This window comes from Aquarana catesbeiana, linkage group LG08 (assembly GCF_042186555.1).
Source record: "Aquarana catesbeiana isolate 2022-GZ linkage group LG08, ASM4218655v1, whole genome shotgun sequence".
NCBI lineage: Eukaryota > Metazoa > Chordata > Amphibia > Anura > Ranidae > Aquarana > Aquarana catesbeiana.
This window is the reverse complement of record NC_133331.1, coordinates 135,306,801-135,313,010: the sequence shown is the minus strand read 5'-3', so window position 1 is coordinate 135,313,010 and position 6,210 is coordinate 135,306,801. Positions and strand designations below refer to the sequence as shown.

The window sequence follows — 6,210 nt, the reverse complement described above, 5'->3', positions numbered from 1 at the left end:
TATGTGATGTGCATAGCAGTGGGGAGGTCTCCATAACTTGATTATCTGGAAGTTCAATTGTAGTAAAAAGTGGATTGCGCTAACTACTATGTATAATAACCACTCCTATAAAATGTGCAAATTGTGCAAAATAGAAAAACACAATTTGCACATTTTATGTTTTAGGAGTGGTTATTATACATAGTAGTTAGCGCAATCCACTTTTTACTACAATTGCATTCCACCACTTCTTGGGTGGGTTTATATGATTGCAGCAAACTAGATTGATGGGTTATTTCATCTGAGTTTTGCGCCAGTAACACATCTTGTTGGACAATATACATATCTGGAAGTTCATCATCCCCTACATTTGTATCGGAAACATGAGTACTTTCATCTGATTTGTCAAAAAATTTCCTAAATAAAAAAGAAATGCATATTTTCTTAAAATAATTCTTAAAAAAACACCCACCCCTGAATCACATCAGCCATATTAGGCCACATGTCATAATCTGGAAGCATCCATTAAAGTGAAATCCAAGGCTAGATCTTACTAAGCTTAAAACTGCTTCTACCCCTCTGCTAACTCCTATACTAACTACCCTGTAGAAAGAAGATTCATATACTTGCCTATTCTCATAGCGCTCTTGTCCAGTCACATAAATATATGTGCAGCTCTTCCATACTATTTAAGATACAATAATACTAATATTATACTATTCAGGATACAATAAGCTATATAACAAAAGATTAAAACTTACGGTCTGTTTTTACATTATGACTTTCAGGAAGTGTAGTTCTTCAAAGTAGGTATGGGTCCTCACCTTCTTTGCAGCTGATCTGCTTGATTGATTTGCAATAGCTGTTAAATCTCTCTTGTAACGATCACATAGTGATTTCGAACAAGCTTTTATTTTCTTGACTGAAATAAAATATTATATTTTTAAAGTTTTTATACATTTTTTTAGATCTACATTTGACAGCCCATTGTAAAAAAGGGCTGTCGAAGAAACGGAGCATGCCAAAAAAGTTCCAGTATGAACATTCTCTTAGAAAATATTATGGTTAATTCAACATAATAAACATATATTTTACATATCAAAGTTAAAGTGGTTATAAAGGCTATTTCTTTTCCCTTAAAATAAAAAACACATCATACTTACCTGCTCTGTGTAATGGTTTTGCACAAAACAGCACCAATCCTGCTCTCAGGTACCTTGCTGGAGATTCTACACCCCCCCCCCCCCGCCAAGTGCCCCCAGAGCAAGCTGCTTCCTCTGGGAGCACTTGTGTGTGCTTGGCCCTGAGCTCCCTCTGTGTATCTATGGAACACACAGAGTGCGGCTCTGTCCTACCTCCCTCTCCTTTGTCACTGGGTGTGATTGACAGCAGTGGGAGTGAATGGCTCCCACTGCTGTGTCTCAGCCAATGAGGAGGGAGAGACCTGGGAAAGCTGCTGCTCTCATGCACATCACTGGGTCAAAAAGCCTCTCAAACACTGCAGGTTCTTCATTCAAGCTTCGTTATAGACTTCTATGGAGGCGTTGAAGGCGCTTTGAAGCATGGCTAAAGCACCATGGGGTATAATTTTTGACGCAAAGCTGAAGTGACGCAAAGCCAACGCAAGGTATGAATAGGACTGTAAGCTAAACATTTTATTTAGTGATGGGCTTTGACTGATGTTAAGAGAGCATTAACAAAGCCTATCTAAAGCCCTGTTTTGATGCAAGTGTAAACGAGCCCTAAGGGTGGAGCTTCGATGAGGCTTTGCTGGAGCTTCGGTGGGGCTTCGGTGAGGCTTAGGTGAGGCTTCCTGGGGCTTCGATGAGGCTTCAGTGGGGCTTCAGTGGGGCTTCAAGCAAGCTTTGCCATAGACTTCTATGGAGGCTTTGAAGACGCTTTGAAGCACCACTAAAGCTACATATAATTTTTGAAGCAAAGCAATGCAAAAGCAGGTGTAAACAGGACTGTAAGCTAACCATTTTATTTAGTGACAGGGGCTTTGACTAGCATTCAGAGAGCTTTAACAAAGCCTATCGGAGACCCTGTTTAGAAGCAAGTGTAAACTAGCCATTAATGTGTGTTGAAGCCGAAGCAAGTGTAAATGAGCCCTAAATGAGGTGAGTAAACATGGCTAAAAATGTGATTTTGAAAAACATGTTTTTATTATAACAATGAAGAACATGACCCAATAACATGATACATGCAGCAATAAATAAATTTGTCAATCACATGTTACAGACCATATGTATAGATGGACATTATTAGCAACCAGACAACCAATATGTGGCGTGGAATAATAATCCTAGATGTAATAAAAACACTAAAAAATACACGATAAAATGGTGAACTCAGATTGATGTAATGAGTAAAACCTTCTGCAGGAGAATAGGTGCATTCAAATTATCTTGACGCGTTTAGTGGATGATTCCGCTCTTCAGGGGCGGGTACACAAAGATCTATAAAAAAATAACAGGCGTAGATTAGTGTAATCCAATGTAATAGCCCTCACTGGGCAGTATATATACAAAAAGATAGGGAGAGAATAACTCATCCCTAAAAGTACTTACATAGTAATAAATCTGGAACATGTGAGATGATGAGTCAAGAGCTGCCCAAGATGTCCCGGGAACTCTGCTAGGAACCCGCAAGGGAAGGACCGGGTGCACAGACATAATCCCCAAGGAAAGAAAGAGCAAGAGTCCAAATAGTGGTGTGGGTGGGTTACATATCTAAAAGTAAATTGGGTAAACTATGAATAGTTGTGTTATGTGGTATTAGGAAACACTAGAGCCCAACACCAAGGGATTATGTCTGTGCGCCCGGTCTGCAATTATCCTCCCAAGTGAGGGGTATTACATTGGATTACACTAGTCTACTCATGTTATTTTTTATAGATCTTTGTGCACCTGCCCCTGAAGAGTGGTACAATCCACGGAACGCGTCAGAATAATTTGTATGCACCTATTCTCATGCACACAGTTTTACTCATTACATCAATCTTATTGTGTAATTTTTAGTGTTTTTATTACATCTACGATTATTGTTCCACACCACATATTGGTTGGCTGGTTGCTATTTATGTTCTTCTATACATATGGTCTGTAACATGTGATTGACAAGTTTATTTATTGCTGCATGTACCATGTTATTGTGTCATGTTCTTCATTGTTATAATAAAAACATGTTTTTCAACATGACCTTTTAGCCATGTTTACTCACCTCATTTAAAGTCTCATTTAAAGTCCCAAACTCCCTCGTTTCCTTATACAGATTCAGGGATGGAGACATGTGATTTCACATGTCTCATTCAAAGTCCCAATATGCCCTTTTCTAGTCGATATCAATTAGGAATGGAGGTGTGTAACTGGCTATCAGGCAGCTATCAGAGAACTATCAGGGAGCTTGTGACCGTTCACTCCTTTTCATGTGATCTAGGGCAGTTTTTGTTTTTCACTTGCTTGCATTAGACTGTATTAGACCTATTTACTCACCTTTTTTACATTTACTCTGCAATCAGCATTCCCATAGGTGTATAAGTCTGGTCATATTGTGGGTGTGGTATTCAGTGGGCTGTTTTATCTTATGCCCGGGAGCTGCGATGCACATGAGATCGCCTTCCCCCCTCCTTTTGCATCTGCCTGATGTGGGGGATCGGGCGGGCTTGTCTCTCTGCGCATCAATGTCACACTTCCACGCCATGCGCGTGATGTCCTCTGGGCGTCCTGGCGCTGGCGTGTCTGACTTTTCCATACGGATCATCATATCTTCAGCCTTTATGGGCTGCGATTGCGGCTCTGGCGTGGATGCCTCTCTTCGTCTCTTGTTGCACCTGTGTGATGCTGGGAGAAGTCTGCGGGGTACTCCAAGTGTACTTAACTTCCCCATTCAGTGCTATCCAGTTTATCTGGCAGCACGGCTTGTGCACGCTGTACACTATTCGGAACATGCTTCTATATATCACCAACAGGTAATCTTTTGGTAGTCTTCTCTTGTTCACGCTCACTGAGGTTTATTTCTACCTTTCCTTCTATCTTTTGGTTTCTTTACCCATATCTATTTCACGTTCTTTTCCCATCACTGAGTGTATGTGTTTTTTTGACACACTATTTCATATTTTACTCACATGTCCACTTATACAATGATGTTGGGCTCTAGCATTTCCTAATAACACATAACACAACTATTCATAGTTTACCCAATTTAGTTTTAGATATGGAGCCCACACACACACCACTATTTGGACTCTTGCTCTTTCTTTCCTTGCGGATTATGTCTTTGTGCCTGGTCCTTCCCTTGTAAGTACTTTTAGGCATGGGTAACTCTCTCCCTCCCTTTTTGTATATATCCTCCCCAGTGAGGGGTATTACATTGAATTACACTGGTCTACTCGTTATTTTTTTATAGATCTTTGTGCACCCACCCCTAAAGTGTGGTATCACCCACAAAATGCTAATTTGGATGCTCCTATTCTCCTGCAGAATATTTTAATCATTACATCAGGCTGAATTCACCATTTTATTGTGCATCTGAGTGTTTTTATTACATCTAGGATTTTTGTTCCACACCACATATTGGTTGGTTGGTTGCTATTAATGTCCTTCAATACATATGGTCTATAACATGTGATGGACAAGTTTATTTATTGCTCCCTCTTCTCTTTCTCCTGGTGAGGGCAACAGTTGTTATTCATCTTTAAGGCACTGGCAAATGAAAAATGTAAGTTCACAGTATGTATTAATGCAATGGATTATCATGCATTAAAATGTGTTAAGGCAGCCCATTTGTTTTGAATGACAATGGCAGAAAACCTCAACATGCTAAAATAGGAGACAACCTTTTTTAAAAGTGCACCACAACACATGAGAAGTGCATTGTGGTGCGCTGTTGTGTTTGCATGGAAATGTCATGGGTACCCTTGCTATCATGTTAATGTGTGTTGCAATAACATGGGGTAAAAAGTGAAGATCTGAAAGCGCTTTTAAAAAAATAACATATGACATTAAAGGATTATAGAGAGAAACTTCAATTTAGCTTTAAGGTGTTAGGCCTCCTTGGATACCTTAGGTTGCTGAGTGAGGATCTCCAAGCAGAATGGACCAGTGTTTAGCTAGGATGTTCTCCATTCTGTTGTGTTAATCATAGAATTGGGTTGTAAAGAGGTTGGTTGTGGGCCACCTGAAGTCCTAGATTTAGTAGAAGGTTTGGAGGCAAAGTGGAGGAAAGCTTCCTGTACAAGGGCAGGGGGATATCCCTGTCCATGTTTCCACACTCTCTCTGGTGCCATTCCAAATGATAACTATGTCGTCAATGTAGCATCCATAGTAGATGACCTGGGCAGCAAAGGGGTTGTTGTGTATGATATGCTGGCGTTCCCAATAACCCATGGCAAAGTATGCATAGCTTGGGGCAAAACTGGCCCCCATAGCTGTGCCTTGGGACTACAAATAAAAGGTGCTATCAAATTTAAGTTATGTTTTAAACAAAATTTTGTTGCTTCCAGTATGACAAAAAAACATACACAGTTAAAGGAAAAACATATACCATCAAAGAATTCCACAACTATTGTATGTGATGTACTATCTAACTTGCCCTTGCAGTCTCTTTTATGTAGGTAGGACCATTCGCCCCCTATGTCAACTATTTGGTAAACATAGGCGGTTTATTGAAAAAGAGTGAGATAAACACAGTGTCCCCATACATTTTCTAAAAAAACATCATAAATCCACAGTGGGTCTAAGAGTTTGGGTCATTGAGGTCATCCCCCAGAAGTCTCCCTACTGCAGAACGCTTTAAACACCTTTGTCAGCAGGAGACCTACTGGATATACTCATTGAATACTCTCTCGCCAGGAGGACTCAAGGAGGAAATAGAGACACATTCCCTATTATAACAATAAGCCTTATCCTACCATTCATATTTAGTTTCTTAATCCTTTGAATTTTGGGGTTTATTTCTGTGGGCTCTTATGATCGATTTCTATTTTTGGAAATCGAGTTGATCATTGGGGGTGGTTTTATCATGGTTTTATCAAATATGCATAGTAGGTAGGAAAAATGAACAAACCTCCTCTTTTTGCTCCTCCCCCTTCCATGCTTTTAAATGCTTATGTTTTCAGTTCAGACAATATGCTTTCATGATATACCAATATGTTCCACTGCATGTCTATGGTGCAAGTTAAGGGGTTTTTATATCTTTATATCCATTTTTGAAACTCAGTAGCCCTTCTTT

The 6,210-nt window shown here is 39.8% G+C and overlaps 1 long non-coding RNA gene across 1 annotated transcript in view; it reads right to left on the bottom strand.

Annotated features, from left to right (window-relative positions):
* Window positions 1–746: 746 nt before the first annotated feature.
* The window catches only part of LOC141105303 (uncharacterized), a 142,217-nt gene continuing 136,753 nt past the window's right edge, over window positions 747–6,210 (bottom strand). The window contains exon 3 of the long non-coding RNA XR_012235559.1: window positions 747–901. This is a non-coding gene — a long non-coding RNA (uncharacterized lncRNA). The remainder of the gene's footprint in view (window positions 902–6,210) is intronic.